We start from the raw sequence: 20,535 nt of genomic DNA on the forward strand, positions 1-20,535 counted from the left end.
GGAGAGGGACACTTCTCAATGTACCTGCAAGGAGATGATCATTTAGAAAGATTGCATGATAAAGTATTTCAGTATATGCTAGGCTTTCATGGCAGCCTCATTACTAATACAGCACTGCAGATTTCCTTAAGGCATTGTTTCCTTTCTCCTTTAAAATTGTCGCAGAGCCTCCAATTCCAACAAACCACATTTAGGGATCTCCTAATCCAGTTATCTTGCCACTACTTGTCTGACAGCTATCAGATCCTGTTTTCATCAAGAGCTAGTAGTGAGTTTGTTCTTGTTATACATTTGTGTAATGAATAGTTCTGAAGTTACAGATTATGAAGAGCTGGTGCATAACTGATGAGATCTCACAGTGATGGAGTGCTCACTGTCTTCGGGAGGACAGCTTGTGCGAGCCCTAGCCTCACAATCCATCAGGGATGCAAACGCATCCCTTTGTAACAGTGCCTGAAACTGTGCAAGGTGCATGTCTTTTGGTCTCCCGAGCTCATCTCGGGAGAAATCATTGCATTTCTAACAGCACAGGCATATCTTTGACCTGGTCGTGCACAGGTAGCTGCTCCCTCTCCGTGCACGGTGACATTACTAACTTGCTCTAATGAGTGCTTCATTTGGTTATTACAGGCACGGAAATTATCCATTGTCTGGGTCATAAATTATGCTTATGCTTACATTAAAAAAAAAGGAGAAAAGGGGGAGAAAAAAAATAGTTTGTTTTCATCAGTGCTAGTAATTGTCACATGGATCTGGACTTTGTTATGTTGTACTTCATTACTCTGCAGGCTTGTCTCTTTTGAGGTTTTCCTGAACTGGGACCCTGATGAATATTTGCAGGGTGGGGTATAAAGGCTTTGGAGAAGTGCCCACTAAAAACTAGCTGAAGAGTGATGGAGAAGTAATCCAAATAAAAAAAATATGCATGTTAACAGTACTCCAGCAGCAGAGGGGAAAAAAAAAGATAAGTAGAATTAGCTGGACCATATTTCTAAGAATTGGTTTCTAGCAGACTGGAACATGAACTAAATCTACTGACTTGCACGTCATAGCATAAACCATCTGATGCCGAACAAATCTTTTGCCACATTAATGGAAGAAATTAAACAGATTAAAACTCTGACTCTGACTTGCTCGCTGCCCTGATTTGCATGCTGGTACGCAGAATCTCTTCCAGATGGCACTGCCAGCGCCTGACCAGGATGGCTGTATGCTTTGCAAATGCATTAGCATTATGTTCTTTACCACAGGTTTCTCAAGAAGTTTTATTATTATTATTATTGGGTGGGTGGGGAGAGATTTCATGTACTTTGTATTCCAATGAATATTGTTTGGATGTGGAGCTGATCCTGCACTGAGCTGATGGCTTTGTCCTGTTCTCAGTGGAGCTGTCACAAGTTGTCTCTAGTGGAAACTGCTTTAGCCATCCTGCCAGGCGTGTCTCTAAACGAGTCATTTGACTTTTCCAAGTGCTCACAGCAGTGGATACTGCTGTGCTCTTGGTGCTTATTATTGGAGCCAACGGATTGTATTCAATGCAGCATGATGTAAGAAAGATAGTAGGAAGCATCAATAGAGGCTTTCATGGTGAAACGCGACTTGCTTCCAGTGGTCAGACATTTATGGAGGATCAAGAGGAATTTGTGAGAAGTATGCAAAGGGAACAAAAAGTTTTTGTGCAAGCTACGAGTGAGGATGGTGAGAGGAAAACATGCTGTGTGGGCTCATACAGCTAATCTGTAGTGGTGCCAGTGCCTGGATCCTGTTGGCTGGGCAATGCTCTTGTCTCACCCGCTCGTTAAGGTGAGCATCTCTCCAGAAAGATCCAAGCTAAAATAAACCAAACTAGCCACCTGTGCTGAGGGCAGAAATACGGCCCAGCAGGGTCCTGACCCTGCACCAGGCGATCCGAACAAGGCTGCGCTCAGCTGACGCACGCCGTGTCCGAGAGCTGTAGATCTTGGTCTAACAGCTGTGAACTGTTGAACCTTACAAGTTGTTTACTGTTATTGCTGTCCATATCCCCTAAGGTATGAAAGTCCTTTTTTTTTTTTTTTTTTTTAGATCACTTTCTTGCAGTTTCTTAAAGTCACAGCGACAGTTCCTACAGAAATAATTTAGATAATGAGAAGATGTAAAGGTTAAACTGACAGGAACCTCCATAGATTGTTGAGCTCATCCTCAGTGAGAATCTCAGTGAATTAATTTTATCTCTTCAGCAGATTGTGAATGGTTGGATTTCATCCCTGGTCCCTTCAGAGCTTCTGAGCAATGGGGGGTCATTTGAAGAGCATTTCTTGCATTCTTTATACAAAAAATCAGGCCTATCGTTACTTCAGCAGCAACTGCAGAGTAGGACGGCGGGGTCTGTCAGGGAGATGCACAGGTACAGCCACGTGGGACGGTCACCAGCCACATTTTAGGGTCAGACACTTACAAATTTTACAGTTATCACAGGTACAAATTAATTTCAGGCTGGCCAAAATACAATTAAAAGTGTATAAAGGTAATTTAAAGGGCTCATGTGCAGGTGAAGCAGGGGCTGTGGGGATGCCATCACCAGTGCCCGAGCGGGTGTGCGCGCCGCAGCATCGTTAGCACCGCCATCGTTAGCACCGCTGCAGCCTTCCCCTGCCTTGCCTGGGCTTTCGGATGCCCGGTGTGGGTGTGATGGCCTCCCAGAATCCTGTGAAAGCAGGGGGGTTCCTTGAAATAGATTATTTAAAAACGGAAACAATGGAAACAAAGCTCATAGCAACCTGCTGAGCCAGTTCTCAAAGCTGACAAACAGTGTAGGCGTGTTGCAGCCTCCTTTTTCCATGAATGAAATCTGTTGGCAGGTACAGGACTGCTGGAAAGAGCAGGGATGTGACAGCAAGAAAAAGACTCAAAAGCTTTATTTTTATCAACGGCTGAAATATCTCCTTTGCAGTCCTCTCTCTGGCCCTTGTCCTCCTTTTTGGTCCCAATGGTATTGCAGGCAGTGGTCAGCCACAGCTCCATCCCCTGCCCCTGGCTGGGGAGCAGAATGGGGCCACAAGCTCTGAGAGTTGAGAGCCACGGGGGGGGCTCAGTGCAATGGGAGGGTCCTGGGCACACCAGCTTATGCAGGCGAGCAGCTGGTGAAGCACGAATACATCATTTGTACAGGCTCCCAGTCCTTCCTCTGAACACTTGGGCCTTAAAGCACTGTCTGGAGGGAAGTGGAGCATGTTGTTCTGCTAAAATGTGCACGATGAGATGTTGCAATAAGGGTGGGTGGACAGAGCCCCAGCAGGAGGGACAGCTGAGAGGCTGATATCCCTTCCGTGGCGGCACCCTGCTTGCTGGGGATGCATTCACGTTCATGCACATTATTTGGTAATTATGCTTAGTAGACCATAGGGGACAGTTAAGAAAGCTTAAACATGTGGCAGCTTCCACGACATCATCACCGTAAGCACCAGCAGGGCTGGGACTGCAGCCCTGGGAAGAGTTAGCGCAGAGCAGTCACAAGCAGCCTCCCCAGGGCAGGGAGCCGAGAGCTAGCAAAGAAGAGGGTCCCATCCTGCGGCAGGGGAAGCTTTGTGCCGAGGGTGACCCTGCAGGTCTGCCTGTTCCCGGTGATGTTTTCAGAGGACTGGAGCACTGGCAGGGTCTCCACAGGGTGGGCACCTCGAGCTCCTGCTGCAGGAAGGCTTTGTCACCTGCTCCAGCTGCCAGGGGTGGTGACAGTGTCCCCATTCCTTTGAAATGGTGCCTGCCTTGAGCTGACGCAGCGACTGGTTGTGAGGTTGTGTGACCTTGGCCCGTTGGCACCCAGGGCAGAAAGGTCGCTAATTGAGGGGGGGATCCTGTGACTGGTGTGGGCTGGAGCTAGCAGGGAGGAGGAGGAGGAGGAAGGGCCATGGGACGTGGTGCTACGCCAGATGCATGGGATGAGTGTGAAGAGTTCATGCTGCTGACTGGAGCGTGCTTATTTCCATGTTTTATTTGGGAAGGGAAGGGGGAAAGGTAAGCAGTGTGGGGCTGCTGGCTTGGGCTTTGGTTTGCTGGTGCAGCCAGAGGGGTCTGAGGGGAGCTCGGTGAGGGTGCGTGTGGCTGGAGGGGCTGGGACGTCGGTGATGGGGCTGCCTCTGAGCATCCCAGCGTGGAGAACCGAGCACATTTTGCTGATCATTACAGGTGAGCGAAAAGCAATGGGACAAGGTCCTTATTTTTTAATGTTAGCTGTGTTTATTATGAATATTGTGTACCAAATGATCTTTACTTCGTTGTTTGGGGAATTGAGAGTCATAACAGCGCACGATGAAACATTGCCCAGATGAGCTTTGCGGATTGCTTTTTCCAAGGCACACCAGAGCGCTTTGTTGGATGGCTGCCCTGTGAATTGCTGTTGCCAGGGCTGTGTCTGGTGGTGGATGGCTGGGGGAAGGACCTCTGGCTGCTGCCCTGCGTAAGGGAGCGTTCCCTGCGCAGAGCAGTGTGTGCAGCATAGAGATTCACATTACTTACAAGTATGCTTCAAATAGCAACTCAGAATTGCCTTGGAAACCATTTCAGAGCCTGAAATTGCTGATGTGGGGTGGATTATTCTAGAGAAAAAGCGAAAAGAGAAGTTACAATATCTTAGATATTTGTGGAGTTTTCTCCTCGCTTCTCTGGGTAGCTGGGTGTGCTTGTCCTTCTGTCTGAACTATTAGTGATTTGTGGCCTGCAAGCTTTGCACTTATAAAAGGTAGCAAAGGGAAAATTCTCTCGGTACAGACATGAGTGTTGCTGGCAGGGTAAGACTGAGGGTGCTGAAGGTTTTAGGCTTTCTTCTACGTGGTCTGCTGATGGCACCACAAAATTCAAATGCAGAAAGCAACCTTGTCTCTCAAGAAGCATATGAGAGGGTGAGTTCGAGGTGGATGCAATAGCTATCAAGGGGTGTGACAAACAGAATGAAGGCTTCTGCATGATTCTTTGTCCTGAGACAATGTCCCGGGGCCCAAATGGAGACTGAGGTGTGTCTACACTAAGTAGTGTATGGATTACAGCAACAACAGTGGCTGCAGGAGGAACATGGGTGGTAGCTAAAGGTGTGTGAGTACACCCCTTACAGCCTGCCTACAGGATCAACAGGGTAATGAGGGGGAGAGAGGTTTTTGCCAATTACCTTAAACTGAGACCCAATCTACAAGGGATTATCTGAAGAGAAATGACAAGGCAGAACCACACCAAAAGCATTCATTGAATAAGCGTGTCTATTGTTTGACATGAAAAGGTGCAGGCTTGGACCTTGCAAAAGCCAGCCTCACTTCTCTCCATCCTCTCTCTGCATTTCACTTCCTGGCAGGGCTACTTAGGGACTATTCTGCGTGTCTGTTTTTTTTTTTTTTTTTTTTTTTTTTTTTTGTATTATTGTTCATGTTTGTAAAAGCGTATAAAGAGACCTGCAGGAGATGCTTTGCTAGATGCTCTGAGACTAAATTAATCTTTTCATTTTTTCTTGTCTCATTTCACAGGTTGTACATCATGAATCTTACAATTCTTCCAGTAAAGTGCATCCCTGGAGTTGGGGTCAAGGTGTTTTTTTTTCTGCTCTTCTCACTATCTTTGGTACTTGGTGAGTGTTGGCTGTGAAGGCTCTTGTGGAGTGTGAATTTCTCTGAGCAGTACAAGAAAAGTATAACAGAGACTTCTGCATGGGCAAAAGGAGGGAGGGAGAAGAAATGAAAAATTTTATAAAGAAACTTTGCAGAAATAAAACATTATGCCTGGGTTCCTTGATGAAATCTGTGCAGAGTCCCCCAAAATGGTAGATGATGAAGGGCCGAGAAGGCTTCCTAAGGATGCCGGATGCTGTTATCATGCAGCTTTGTGCCAGGCTCTCAGAGCCTCCTGGTGTGTATACTAGCAAAGGGGCAGTGCTCGGTAGGTGCTCAGTGTGGCTTTGTCTGTGCAGGGGCAATGTCCCTGTCCCCGACGTGGCCACCGCCACCGTGAGGGGCAGCTGCAGCGCGCGGTGCTGCTGGCAGACAGAGCTGTTGGCGGCGGGGGCTGCAGGTGTTACACCAGCCTGGTAGGTGTCAGAACAAGCCTGAGGCGAGCACTGATGATCTTTCACATGCAGAGAAGCCTCTGTGGGCCAGAGCCCGGTGCTAAGGCCTGTCGGCACTCTCCTGTCCATACAGCTCTTATTTGCTGTCTACCGCCTTTGTTTTGGATTTATTTCCAGCAGAGCAGCTATTTGTTCAGGTGTTGGGGAACGGTTTCCCCGTGTCTCTGCATACCATGGTGTCACCCACTGAGACTATTTTGATTTTAAATTCTTCTTGGCAGGCTCACCTCTGCCTCTGTGCTAAGGCAGTGGCTTGCACAGATGCCAGCTCACCAAGATGCTGTCCTACCACGTCTGCTCCACAGCCTTTCGTTAGGTGTGAACAGTTTTATATTTTGGAATAATTTACAACCATATATTTTGCTAAGAGGCTTCAGCTATACCCTTCTAGCGGGGGAAGTGCCCCTGTTTAGGTTAATGCACAGTTCCCACCACAGTGCACGGACGGTGCGATGCTGTAGATGTGAGAGCTGGGATCTAGCAGGCGCAGTAAGAGCTGCTGCGTGGAGACCTGGGGTTAATGCTCGTGCTGTCAGTGCGAAGCACAGGCTGCCTGATGTGGCTTCTCAGCTGCGGGCTGCCTGGTCCAGACCCTGCCACGGCGGGTGCTCGGGAATGAGCCTTTTCAACCAGTCTTCTGGTTGCAGACTTGGCTTGGAGACAGCTGTGAAATGAAGCCTGCTGAGGTTTGCATTGTCTCATCTTCACCCGAGAGGAGCACAGTGTGCTTGCTTGCTAAGACTGCCCACTCCCGAGGCAGCAGCCTGGAGGCAGCACTTAAAAGCATTAAACTGGGTTCAGATCATCTCCTGATCATGAGTGCTCTAATTATTCTCACTGCTTTTGTCTGATAATGGTTTGTTTTGTTTCATAATAGTTTCATTTTGTCTGCAGCAATATTGACGTAGGCTTAGAAGCCACAATAAGAAACAACATCCTGTTTGTGTTAAAAACCAACCAACCAACCAAAAAAAACTCAACAAGGCACAGCTCATTTCTGATTATGTTCCCTAGAACCACATGAGAGAGAGAAAATGCGAGTTTTTCTCACTCGGCTCCCCCAGGTGTGGGCAGGGAGCGTGCATTGTGAGAGACTCTTTCACAAAGCCTCTCTGCTGAAGCAGAGCAGAACTATGTTTTTATCTTCCTGACCATGAGTGGAGATGTCGGCTCTCCAGGGCTGCAGCTAATGGCTCCGTGCAGGAGCAGGGAGGGAGCAGTAGCTTCGTTACCCCTTCAAGCCTTCTGAGCAGCGTGCGCTATCCTTCCGTGACCCATCTCCGCAGGAGGAGATCAGCTGCTCAGTTCTGCAGTGCTAACGAATAATGGCATCTCCGAAACGATGTGTGACAGCACGGAGGGATTCTGCCACCTCTAAAGGGAAAAGCAATCCAGACCTGTTTTTTCCCTGATTTATGCTTAGATCTCTGTGCCTGGAATGGAATAACTTTCTCTTGTGTTTCAGACAGCTAAAATTCTTTCAAGTTGCTTTTCCATTGGATATAGGAGGTTGCTGCACCATGTAAGTTGTAAGTGATGCTCCTGAGATACAGGGACGGCCTGTATCTCAAGATGTGTGCAGTTTGTAAAGTATTATATTTTTGAGAAGCTATGCTGATGGGGAGTTGAGCCTGCTCTTTTAAATTGGACTGAGCCATTCTTAAAAAAATACCTCTTATATACCAAGCAGATTTGTTCTGACACCTCATTAAGTTAATTTAGGTGGTTTAATACAGTTTGGCAGCAGCTTAAAATCATGGTCTTCCACCTGATCTGATACATTGATTGTACTGGTGTTTTGTTTGTAAACCTCCTCCTGTTTCTGTGCAGCTGCAATTGCATTTGAGAAAGGGAAAATTATGTATGTGCCCAAACCACCCAAAGTGCATAATTGCTCCATTGAAATACCTCTAGAGGTAAGTGCAAGCTGAGTATAGTATCATTTCTGAGACTGAAGTTTCTCAACTCTTTTCTTGGTGCTTTCTGGGCTGTTCTAGAGCTTCTTCCTCCTGCAACACGAATCAGAAACAACGGGCAGAAACACTGCTGTGCAGTTCAGCTGCCAGGATCTGCTCGGATTCATGGAGAATGGCTCTGCTGCTCTTACTGGCATCATTTCCTCATTGAGATCTGTGTAATTATGGGCTTTCTCCAACAGTAAATGTGTGGTGCCATCTTTGTTTTCAGACAATATGAGACCAGCAATGGGAAGAGGATTCCCATTCCATCTCTGCCAGCCAGGCCTGAGGTGATGCTGGCAACGAATGGCACAACCGAAACCACTGGGGAGAAAACATTTACCATTATTCTCTCCCGAGTGGTCTCGGGGAGACCCAAGACCACCCCTTTCACCTATGATACAGTGAGTGCTGCGGCTGCACGGACTGCTTGGCTTTCTGTTGTGTGGCTCTTGCCACAGGACCAGAAAGCGGCTAAGTCCCTGCTTCTGCCTCCTGGTTTTACTGGACCAGCAGCATTCCAATGCTTGTTGCTTCTTCATTAAATTTGTGTTTTCAGGCACTAAATTATTTGCATAAAATCTCTGATTTTCTGGAGTTGCAGCTTTGAACACCTGTGCAGCTGCTGCAGAGTTCAGGGAGTGTATTGCAAAGCTATCTATTCTGACTTAGGTTTCTATATATTCCTCAATTGCCTTGAAAGGGCTTGGAAGCAGCTGCTGAAAAGCCATAGAAAACCTGATTGAGGAAGAAAAACAGACTTGGTTGTGCAATAAACACACAGACTCCTTCCAATCCCACTGATGAGAACAAAAAGCACTGCAAGGGGAGGTTGGTTGGGTACCGGTGGGACATCGTGGAGGTCCTGTTCCCAGCATGTCATCGGTGAGGAAAGCTCCACGTGGCTGTAGGAAGAGGTGTCTCCCCACCCAGCCCCTCAGAGAGGAGGCAGGCTGTGTGCAAATCTTTAACCTTGGTCTCTGAGACAACTTGGCATTGACAGCTGACGTCTGGCTTTATGTCAAACAGCTCACAGAGGCTCACGCTGCAGCAATGGCCCTCAACAATGTCACCGTGTCTGAGGTGAGCCCAGCTTAAATCCACGGGGGTTGTTTCCCGGCTGCATCCCAAACCTCATTGTTTAACCTACTGCCAAGCAGACCTCGATTCCCCCAGCACCAATTCCTCTGGGGCTGGCATGGGGGGCAAACCCGTGGCAATGCCATGTGATGCCCAAACAGCTTCCACTCCAGATCCTGCTGGCATGGCAGTGAGGTGCAAAACCTTCCAGCACAGATCCACTTCCTGCTCGATGACAAGGCGTAGGAGTTCAGCAATACATTATTCTGATTTTCTTGTAAAGTCATTTTTGTTTTTCAGATCAAATTTCAAGAACCCTTGAGAGCTTTTGTTCTGGAAGTTATAATAAATGAAATCAATTCTAGGTCCACAGGGATGTTTTCTTCCCTGATGTCTTGTTAGTCAAATCCAAAGTATATAAGCCAAGAGTAGTGTGTGTGTTTTTTTTTTTTTCTCTTCTTCTCCTTTCTGTTTGATTTATTTATTTATTTTGTTTGTTTGTTTGTTTTTCCCTCTGGAGCAATTTAAGAGTCTGTTATTTCCTGAATCAATTGCATATTCTACATGTGTTAATTCATAAAAGGCAAGCTGGGTCTTAGGAATCTTGTATATAAACAACCATGAGCCTGGGTCTTAGACTACGCTGTTTATATGCTAAAGCAATGTGTATATATATTGTACAAAGCTGTAGGTGTCTGGGGGACTGAGCAGTAAAATCCAAAAGTCCTAATGCGTGTTTCTGCATACACCTGACTTAGGTTTGTTTATCTCCAGATGCATGCACCGAATCCATCTGTTCCTTCACATCACAATAAAATAATTATACTAAAAATCAAGTAAAGGCTGCATGTTATCACTGGAGAAGTTTTCCTCTATTGTAAATGAACTTAATCTTTTGCAAATACAAACTAAATTTGTATCTGTGCTAAACCTTTCTGGTACTTCTCTTTGCCCCTCATCCTGGTTCTGGGCAAGCCTCGATGAGGAGGGTGGGCAGGCTGAGGGCACTGCGATCTCTGTTTACTCAGTGTGCCCAAAGTTGGAAAAATCGCAGTACTGAGGATGCCAGGGCTGGCACCCCACGCAGGTGAGCCCCCTGGGATACAGGGCAAGTCTCCCCTCCCACTGGTGCCTTCCCTTCCCTACTGGCTATGAGTGCGCAGAGGCTTTTCTGACCACCTTGCCTTTTAGGATACCTTTCTGGGGGAAATTGCACAGAGCCAGCTACCCCTGAGGAGGGTCTCCTGTCCCTAAGCCGCTGCTGGTCCGTTGTGTTTGCTGCCAGCAGGATTTGTGGGCAGGTGCCGCTGTCCTCGGACGCGTCCTGCGTGTTGCAGCCAGGCCGTGCCTCGGGGGAGCCTCTCCTGGCTCATTTTGCCTCTGCACAGTGCGTGTGCTCCGGCGTGAGCTCTGCTGCTGGTCCGTTGACCTAGAATTAAATGGCACCGCACCCCTGCAGGGCTAGAAACAGCGTTCTGGAAATGTTCATTTCCTGAGGGCTTTAAATCAAATTCTGGGTAGGCATAGCTGCCGTGATTTAAGGCTTTCTGCCTTCCCTAGCAGCAGTTGAGGTGCATCAGGACAAGGTGGATCCAGCTGGTTGTGCTCCAGCACAGCCACCTGCCCAGGCTAGACCAGCACCAGCCAGGCTTGGAAGTGTTTACCTGCATTTACGTGGGTCTTGAAAGGTTTCTTAAATTCCGTGAAGTTAATACAATGGAAAATGGATTTTTTCTGCCCACCTAAGCAAGCCTTTAGTGATTAATGCTGTAAAGCAAAAACAACAGCAACAAATTCAGTTTTACAACGTGCTGTGGATCCCAGGTCTATGAGGAATGCTTGCTTTGTAAAAGATTTTTTTCCTCCTCCCAGTGCTCTTTCAAAAATATTTTATTTCCATAAAATCCCCTTGTCTCCGTAAGCTGCGTGTTGATACTAATAGGATGCATAGCTTCATAATTCTTTGTCTCTTCTTGCACTGGTGTAAGGCTAAGCCCTATCACAGAGCAGATATGTTTTACTAGCAAAGACAGTTAGCAGAGGAGAGGGTTCACCCTTTGTTTGCAAAATTAGTTGAGAATTTTTCATCTGTTCACCTCCTAGTCCTGCATTGTGTGCCGTCACTACTGCACAAAAAAGAAAACCTGATGTATGGGATGAGTTGCTGGCTGTTGTGTCTCTGATACTGAACAGAAGAGAGGCCATCATGAATATATTTTAATTCGTGATTATTTATTCTAAATCTTTGATTATTTTAGTGGGGGTGGGGGGAGATCCTGCATCTGCATATGAGTTACAGATCAATATAGAGGATCTAAATATGGAAGATGTGTTTAAAAAAATGCATTCTTCTTAGTGCTGCTTTTCCAAATTGGTGTCATCTGTGGTTATGTGCTTTGGGAAAGTCTGGAACATTAATTATTGCTCTTGCTTTCTGTTGGCTGCTGGGAATAGATGCCTACGCTTTGCCAGCACTTTCCTTGTGGTCTTTTTTCCCAGTAGCAGGTTCACAGCTGCAACACCTCCCCGTCCATCTTGCTGGGTGGGAAGGAAGAATCCCAGCCTGGCCTGCTCTGCACTGACCCCGTGGCTCTCTGGCTCGTGGTCTGTGCTCAGCACAGGTCCTGGCTGGCATGCCCAACCCAGCATGATGCGAGTCAGCCTTTGGGATCTCATCCCTTGTCCCCGGGGCTAAATGCACGACTAAAGGTTTTCTTTGAATGAGAGATTTCAGAGGCTCTGCTCAGCAAAGCATGCTGCTACTCGGAAATAAAGGTACATTGTGAGTCAGGATATTCTTCCTGCCCGTGAAGCTATCCAGAAACTGCAGATACGGATTATATGACTTGAATGCTATGCTATTTATGATGTGTGTTCAGTCACCTAAATCACATTGGCACTGTTTGAGCTTTGCCTGGATAATTGATTCAAATGTAAATTGAATGAATAAATCCTTTACAGCTAAAATATGCTCCCTTTTTATCTTGATTCTTTTTCTTCTTTCTGTTGAATGGCATAGAAAATAGGTAGTTATAATCTCATAAATAGATTTCTGACTACTTTTCTAGGAGGGCAGGTAAAATGAGGTCTGTATGATCTATTTTGAAATGTTTTACTCTTTTGTTTATTGAATTGCTAACCTGCTTATAACTTGGCATCTGTACTTCTGGTCAATAATCTGCTTGTGCAATGTTTGCGCCGCTCTTCAATGGCAAGGCCAGGTGGTTATTTATTTCTCTAAGTGCATATTAGTCAAGGACAAAGTATCGGAGAAATCTCTTTATTTTAGCCATGAAGTGGAATATTGTTGTGAAATGTGTGCCCTGCTGGCATCAAAGGTTTATTTGGTTTGGGAATCTACACAGAGGGACTTGAACTGGCATCAGGACAAGCCTTTGTGAGTGTTTTGTGAAAGTTTTAAGCTATTTTTTTCTGTAAGGCTTCACTGATGTTGCATTAGACAGGACTAACGTTAACTACAAGCCAACAAAAGAATGTCGTTTAAGCTTCTCTCCCAGCCTGGTTATATTTAATCAGCAATTCCACAGATGGTAATTCTTGGAGCCAGTATCTTTTCAATGAAGTCCAGTGGGCCCCTCACTCTCTTATCCCCGGCATTTCAATGATGGCATTTCTACTCCCATATCAAACATTTAGCTAGAGAGCAGAACCAGGTGCTTGGCATTCCTCGGGCTATAAATATTTGGGCGTTTTTTTCATGTCTCAGGGCAGGAATCTGAGTGCTGCGTAGCATCCCTGTGCCCAGCTGGGCACTCGCTGCCTTGTCGGCTCTTCCCTTTGCTCTGGTCCCCTCGTCAGGTATTAAAAGGATTAAAATGCCCAGGATGGATCATCTCTGCCCGTACAAGACTCGCTTCCTGCTGACAGCTATCGCTCTCGGGCCCTTCGGAGGAAGGTACCAGCACTCTGCAGCTCGGGTGGAAAAGCCCAGCGCCTGCCCTCGCCTTTCTGGGCTTGGGAAGCCTCTGGGAGCAGGAGCCTGGTGCGGAGGTGGAGCCCATGGCGCTACCCTTGAAACGTGCTGCCGGTCGCTGTGTGCTTCTGTCCTCTGCGTCTGCGTAAATGTCCAGGCCGCTTTTGAATCTAATTAGCTTCTTGGCGTTGGAGATGTCCTCTGGCAGAGTATCCCATATTTGAATCACCCATGTGGAAACGCATTTCCTCCTGCCAATTCTCCAAGAGCCAAAAATCCCGGCTTTAGCTGTTTCTGCCGCAATCCTGTTTGCTGGAGGTGTTCTGTTTGTGATTTCTTTTTCTGAATTTTACTTCCGTCTCTTCTCTCTCTCCTTAGGTGCCAGACGCTGTTTGCTCTGGGGAAACTGGTGCAGCAGCCCAGCGTCCCGGGGGTGAGATGGCCCCGTCCCCTGTGTGACCGTGCTGCTGGGAGAGCTGCTGCTACCACTTCCAAAAGCAGAGCAAGGTTCATTGGCGCTCTCCACCCTGTCCTTGCCTTCCATCCACCGGCGTACTGTAGGCCTTCGAGCCCCCGATATTCCCTTGGCTTCTTGCTAGACTGAAAAGGACTGATTTGCTTCTGCGTTTGTATAACAGAGGCTTGTTTGTGCCTTGTATCATCACAGCCAGATGTTGAGTACCGATATTTATAGGCTTTGCTATACAGCTTATTGTGTGTATGTTGATGGGGGAAAAAAATGCAGATCAAATGGTTCATGCCCAAACTTGCCACTGTCCAGAAACTGAATTTCTCTCTTCCTATCTCTGCACTGAGCCATTTATGAATAGGAGATTTTTTGACCGGCTTCAGAGCCTGGCTCTGGCTATTTAGAAAACATCCATTCAATAAATCATACGGGGAGCAGCTGCCGCTCTCTGCTGAGCCAAGACACATCAGATAAAATATTGCTCATTTATTTGGTTTGGTAGAAATAAAGTTGCTGTAGTGGAACATCATTACAGGCTGTTCTTAATTCACCTCAGGGCTATTTCTAATAGCAGCACACAATTCTCCTGTGATAGTGTGAGTGAATGAGATGGGTGTTTTGATGTCAAGCTGAATGTAAGAAAGGTTTTAGGAATCAAAGCTTTGAAAAAGAAATAACTACTGTTTGTGCTCTGATACTGGAAGAGGTCCCTGTTTTATTATTAACACTATAGCTATTGAAAGTCCTGACACTCACTCCCTGGAGATTTGAAGCAATTCAATCCATGAAATACCGTTTCAGCTCAGCCTTTTACAAGTCACTGTGTGTTGGTAAAGCTGAAGGTGGCCCTGATAGCTAATGGAGACACCCAGGGCTGGCATTAAGTTAATAATGCCTGGTTTTCAGCTGTGTGGCAACCAGAAAGCCTGCTTCTGCCCAGCTCTTGGGTTACAGCTGCCAGCTGCTTTCATCCAAGCAAAATGGTTTATGAAAGGCTGTCCAAAACATTTGAATTTAGGCTCACTGCTTTGCATAAATGCCATCAGCATAATATTCAGCAGTGGGGCCGTGGTGTCTGCAGACGTGTTGCCCACTGATCTGACAAGATGCTAGAGGCTGTTACTTCAAAAAACTAAAAGTGAAGGGGTAGGAAGACAAAGAGAGTGTTGCAATGTAGGACTGGGTGCACATTTTCTTTGACAAGGAACAGGCATCTAATCAGGATCCTGCTTTTCTCCTTGGAAAATTGGTCTTCAAAATGTCTTGTCTTGTCTCCCCTTTGCGTCATTGCTTGGCTAAAACAAGTGAGAATTCTGTGGATCTGAAGACATTACCATATCGCAGGCAAGACAGACAACTGCTGTGATTTTGTTTGTGTTAGATCTTTAAGTGTCCAATCACCTGTGTGAGACAGTGGCATTTTATGCTCATTTTGGGTGTGCTGTGCTGCGGCAGAGAGCCATGTATTCTGCTTTTCCACAGAGGCGTTTCTTTGCCCTTGCTTGTCTTAATTATTCTCTATAAAATAGAGGTAACTGGCGGAAAACGTATGGTTGCTCCAGCTTACGGAAAAGCAGCTCGTGTTGCTGAGAGCGATAAAGCTCACAATGCAACAGAAGCGCCTGGATTCCTCAGTGCTGAATTGCATTTTCGTTGACAAAACAGATGCTCTTTGTTGGAGCTGAGGTACAGGCACTGCCCTCGCTGCTGGCGTGATTTAGTGGAGGCAGAGCTGTGACCCTGAAGTCCTGCGTATTTAATCACGAGCCTCTTAAGCGTTGGCTCTGAAGGGCGCAGTGGCGCAGGCACGCAGAGAACTCGGGCGAGTGACAAGATGCTTGTGGTTCCTGGGCAGAAATGAGCAGCGGGCGAAAATGATTTATAATTTGCTGGTCTTATCAGAGTCCGAGCATGAACAGCATTGCTATGTTTTCCATGCAGCAATACTGCTGATGGCTGTGGTCATATTAAACATGCTCCCTCTCCTGACAGCCCAGATAGCCTCTACTTAACAATAACTTCTGCTGAAAAAAAAAAAAAAACTGTATGCTGAAATAGCAAAGATCAGGGAGCAGAGCTCTCTTGCGAACTGCTAGAGATGACCTTGATTCTGTGTGTGAGGGCTGTGAAGTATCATAATTCAATGAGAGTATTTATTCTCAGCTATGCTGCACAAGCTGAAAGAATCTACCCTACACTTCTGTGATTCTGAGAATCTCAGGGCCTCATTTTTGTTTGAATAATTTTATATGGCAAATAGGGGAGTCAGATTTTTTTATTTTATTTTATTCAGACACTCAGCTCCAAGTAAGCCTCCAGAGTGCTCATCTCCTGTACATAAAAGTTTCCCAAAATACTGGTGATGAAGCTGTTTAGTTCAGCTCTATTTCCATGCTATCGGTGACTTTGTTAAACAGAAGTTCCCTGCAGACGGCTGTTGCTTTGATGCTAGTTGGTGCATGGCACATTAAAAAATCCTTAACTTGGTTTCTAAAGTCTCACTAAAAACCCTACTGGGACTTTGATGTTGAGAAGATTCCACTCAAAGTACCCAAACTCTCTGAAGCTCACCCGGCCTTATCTCGGAGGCAGACCAGCAAGTGGTTGCCTCAGGCAATAAAATACCAGTGGCAGCAAAAACGTATAGTGATTATTTATGGGCTGAGCATCTGCAGTCAGGAAAGGCTGCTGGAAATTACCAGAGCCTGGCGATGCCTTGAAGAATCCAGTTCTTTGTTTTGGAGACAATATTAACTGCTGCGTGTTGTGGTTCAGCCGTTTCATTATCCAGTCCAGCTGAAATGTCTCGCGGAGCACCGTGCAATTTCACGCACAAATTCCAGCCCTAAGCTTTGGTGCCCCCGAAGTTTAAAAAGGGTCTCTTTTGCTAAACGACGGTGTGCTAAAAGCAACCTATTTAGGTTTTAATTAGACAGCAGCAAGCTTTTAACCACGGCACCTTTTTTGCTGCCGTGCAGCTGAGTATCCCGGAGCCGCCACTTGGTGCCGCGGGGCTGCTCGCGTGCAGCTGGCAGGGTGCAGGTAGGTGTGCGGCGCCCCGGCGGTGGGGCTCGTTCGTGGCTGGTGTTATTGCATCAGTCTGTGCCGCTCCAGCATTACCCAAGTCTTGCTGTTACTATGAGAGGGAGTGAAATTGGCCTGGAACCATTTTTTTTTTTTTTTTTAAACTTCACTCAACAGTGTGAAATACGAAGGCCTGGTGTGTGCCTCGCTCCCATGTGCTGTATTTATTTTCTAGGGCGATACTTAGTTCTTTGCAATGTCAGATACTGCATCAAATTATTTTTCAGAGTTAAGGGGGAATTAAATGTTCTCCTTTTTTTTTTTTGCCTATATTGCGTTTTTGTGCACAGGAATCAATTTAACCCTACTGTGAGTTGTTTTAAGAGCTCTGTCTTGTGTGTGCCTTTGAAATAATTTTCTGCATACCATTGCCAGCCACCTCCTGTCCAGTTCCAGCTCTCACAGGGTGAACGCGAGGGCCTTGGGCTCCCCACTGTGGCTCCGCACTGAGCCCCCGCACCCGTCTGCTCCCAAAGGGCTGGCGGGGAGGTTGCTCACAGGTGGCCCCCGGGGGTCCCTGCTCCGGGTTCCACCCCCCCCATGACCGCTCACCACTGCCATCCCCTGCCCTGTGCCGGTGTTTTAAGCAGCCCCCAGGGCAGAACTCAAGTCCTGCAGGGCCAGGACTGCTTGCCACCATGTCTCTGTGAGATGTGGTAGCATGGACCTCAGTCCTGGGTCACCGCCAGGCTCTGAGCAGCGCAGGCATCGTGGGGTGAGGAAAGCTTTCAGTTCTTCAGCTGGGATGCTGAGCCACAGCGGGCAGAGGTGGGAAGGTGCCTGGCCCCATCCTGCACCTCCCCAGCGTGCTCCAGGCTCTCACAGAATCACAGAATGTTTTGGGTTGGAAGGCACCTTAAAGACCATCTAATTCCAACTCCGTGCCATGGGCAGGGACCCCTCCCTCCAGAGCAGGTTGCCCAGAGCCCCATCCAGCCTGGCCTTGGGCACTGCCAGGGATGGGGCACCCCCAGCTCCTCTGGGCAGCCTGCGCCAGGGCCTCAGCACCCCCTGAGTGAAGAATTCCCTCCTCTGTGCCTCCTTGTTGCCTCCTTTCTGCCCTGAGCAGGTGTTGTGAGGCTTCTGCCCTGGGAAGGATCCACGAACCGAGTGACACTGGCCTGACCGTGGAAGGAAATAGCATGCAAGTTCAACCTCAGCCTTCCTCAGGTAATTAACTCATTAGCAAGGCTCAGCACCAGGTTTGTTTAACGTGAACTGGCTTTCCTGTTTCAGCAGCTTCTTTACAGCAGTTGCTATCTCCCTAGAACTAGGCATTTATTTACATAACACTGACTCCAAACACTTGGTTAGTGGTAGGGGCCGTAATTTATCCCCAGAGGAATGTCTGGACAAAGTGGCGCTAATTCTGCCAACTGTGCTGAAGATGTGTCCAAAACCACCGTGTCAAGTCTCTACTAAAAGCTGAGAATAAGACAGAAAGCCTGAAATCTTTACTTACAGAAGATATGTGTCTGTAATATAAGGCTGCTGCTAATTCTTCCCTGGGATTAATAGAGACCATCAAGAACAAATTCACTCAATATTGCTTTTCTTTTTGTAAACTGAAGCTTCCCCAAACCTGAGGCGAGATAGAAACATGACTTTGTGTCTGTGGTGCTCTCTTTCAGTCAAATGGAAATAGCTGTCTTTATTTAAAAAGTCTCTTGGCACCACAGTGCTGACACTTCTGAGAGAATGGAATGGACAGAAATCCATTTTCCAGGCTGGAAGGAAAGCAAAAAATAAATTGGAAGAATGAAGAGTGAGGAGGAATTGAGGTGTCCTCAGTGCTCGCAGCGTGAGTGATTGGAAGTGATGGTGGGAAGGCAGGTAAGCGTTCGTTTGTTTAAAATATAGGACTAGATTTGACTTCATGGCGCGCTGCATCGCTGAGAAAGCCATGCTGCAGTGCTTCTGCTGGGGCCTGTGGGCGCAGGCAGCTCCCGAGTGTGCCGTCTGCTGCACGGCCCTGCCCGTGGCCACGCTTGTCCTGCGTGGAAAAGGGGTCCTGGGAGAAGCCTGCGGATGCCAGCCCTGAGGATGTTCTGATGTGAGATGTCCACCCGGAAAGGTGCTGAGAGCAGTGCATAGGCTTCACCGTGGTCTCCCCTGGTGATGGACACTGCCAAAATCTTGCAAGACTCAGTGAAAAAAGGCCAGCCGTGGCTGGTGTCAGTAGCTGGGGAGGGCTTTGCTGGAGTGACCTTGGTGCTGCCCGGTGCAGCAGCTGGGCTCTGCACTGGGGCTGCGCTCGGGGCCCCTTCGCAGACTTTTCTCCCTGGTGGGGCTTGATTTGCCCCACGGGTCCATCGGGAGGTGCTGCTGTCAGCAAGGCACTGTGGGGCACTGGTGCCTCGTTAGGACCTGAAGGTGTGGCTGCAAAGCTGCCCATAACGCTCTGCCCCCGTCTGCAGCTCGTCATGTAACACCTGGCTAATGAAGGTTGTCCCTTCTTGGTGGCTTATAATGTTCAGCCTATTGTCCTTTGGTTCGCGTCTTGGAAGAAGAAAGTTTCCTGTCTATAAAATTCCCGGGGACATTGTTTTGATGTTATCTCGGTGCTTTTGCCGTGTGCCCTGCTGCTCGTGCCCAGCCTCGTGGGTGCACCCAGGCACCGGTGCTGCTGCTCTCGCTCCTGGCAGGCAGCTCCCAGGGCTGCCGCCCGTCGGGCTCCCTTTTGTTTCTCCTGCCGTGCTCTCTGCGCGGTCCTTCCCCAGGACCGTTTCTGCTTCTCGAGTTCCACATGTAGGAAACTGCAAGGGTGAGTGATCAGACATGAGTGGATCTGGAAAGGATGCTTCTGACGTCTGCCCACGCACGACGTGCCGCAAGCCCCCCGTGAGGGCACTAAGCAGGGGATCGCTGCCTGTCCTGGGTCAGCGCGAGCCCGGGATTGATCTGACAAGGCTCAGTGCCGTTGTGAAGAGTGATTGGTATTAATTAGGCTGCTCTGTTCCTGTGGAGTGCCGACAATGGAGCTGCCAAACCAAGTGTGAATCTGGCTGCAGGGCTTTGGCAGTCCTGGGCTGGAGTCCTGTCCCCTGACTGGAGGCACCCGATTCCCTCTGCTCTTACCAGGTCTCTCCAGCTCCTTTCCAGGAGTTTTCAGTTTCTGTTCTGCCAGATCTTATTGCTAGAAATTAGCTTTTGAGCCTGGCTTTAGGAGGATCAATTCATCTCAAACCAAGCAAGAAAACAGATGAGTTTAAAAAGACAGAAGATGTCCTGTCATCCAGAATGTTTCACTAACACAGCTCTCCTGGTTAGAGTAATCCTGTGCATTACACCGCACTGGGGAGCTCACAGAAAGGTCGTCTCCTGCTGTTCCTCTGAGCAATTTCATAAATAGGATTGGGGGAAGAAAAATCCACTGTGCAAGGCTGCTTGCAATGAGGCAGAGTGCATAAAGCATCAAACATCATTTCTGCATGAGCTCATTTCCTGGTTTCTGGACTGAACTGCCGCTGACTGTTGCACTGGCCAAGGTGGCAGGCCTGCTGCGGTGCAAATCCTGCAGGATTGCCATCACTGTTGTATTCCCCCGTAAAAGTGAAAGGTGGGGAGAACGATTCATATAGGTGACCTTCAGCAATTCTGAAACCAGGCTGGAAATTCACAGCCTGGGTGCAGTCAGCCTTTACTTCTTTTTTTTTTTTTTTTTTTTTTTTTTTTCTTTTTTTTTTTTCCCAGACTTTGTTCTAGCAGCCTAATTCAGTTTGTTTGCTGTGTCATTTTCCTACCTTAGTGCTTTCTTCCTTTCTGCAGCGCTGTTCTCTTTAGCTGGCTGCTTTATTTTGTTGACATCAGAGAAGTTATTTTCCATTGACATTTGAACTGAGTGATTCCATTAATGCTCAGAGCATCCATTTGGAAGCAGCCACTCACTGGGAAGTGTCCCTGCAAGAGAACAGGTTGAACATTT

The 20,535-nt window shown here is 47.6% G+C and overlaps 1 long non-coding RNA gene across 2 annotated transcripts; it reads left to right on the forward strand.

Annotated features, from left to right (window-relative positions):
- Positions 1-3,885: 3,885 nt before the first annotated feature.
- Positions 3,886-12,090, forward strand: LOC118176938. Of its 2 annotated transcripts, XR_004755591.1 has the most exons (4): positions 3,886-4,164; positions 4,766-4,877; positions 5,490-5,898; positions 8,273-12,090. It is a non-coding gene; the product is annotated as an uncharacterized LOC118176938 (long non-coding RNA). The 2 variants fall into 2 exon arrangements; XR_004755590.1 differs by lacking the exon at positions 3,886-4,164 and having other exon boundaries at positions 4,462-4,877.
- The last annotated feature ends 8,445 nt before the right edge of the window (positions 12,091-20,535 follow it).

This window comes from Oxyura jamaicensis, chromosome 20, assembly GCF_011077185.1.
Source record: "Oxyura jamaicensis isolate SHBP4307 breed ruddy duck chromosome 20, BPBGC_Ojam_1.0, whole genome shotgun sequence".
Lineage (NCBI taxonomy): Eukaryota > Metazoa > Chordata > Aves > Anseriformes > Anatidae > Oxyura > Oxyura jamaicensis.